This window comes from Penaeus monodon, chromosome 25, assembly GCF_015228065.2.
Source record: "Penaeus monodon isolate SGIC_2016 chromosome 25, NSTDA_Pmon_1, whole genome shotgun sequence".
Classification (NCBI taxonomy): Eukaryota; Metazoa; Arthropoda; class Malacostraca; order Decapoda; family Penaeidae; genus Penaeus; species Penaeus monodon.
In genome coordinates this window covers 23,547,010-23,547,253 of record NC_051410.1, presented here as the reverse complement: position 1 = coordinate 23,547,253, position 244 = coordinate 23,547,010, and positions in this window count along the sequence as shown.

The window sequence follows — 244 nt, the reverse complement described above, 5'->3', positions numbered from 1 at the left end:
CCAAGACTTTAGTTTAATGCAGGATTTTACCAATTCTGAGGATATTACAAGTGTAAACAAATTAGAACATCGAAAGTTTATCATGGATACAAAATCTAAATATTAAAGTTTTCCAAAAAGATCTTAATATTCTTTCCAGCACATACATGCATTTTTAGTTCACTTTAGGTTCTTTAGTTTAAATGAATGTAAGTACATGAAGATGAAACACTAATACATTTCACGCATGACCGAGCGTAGAATC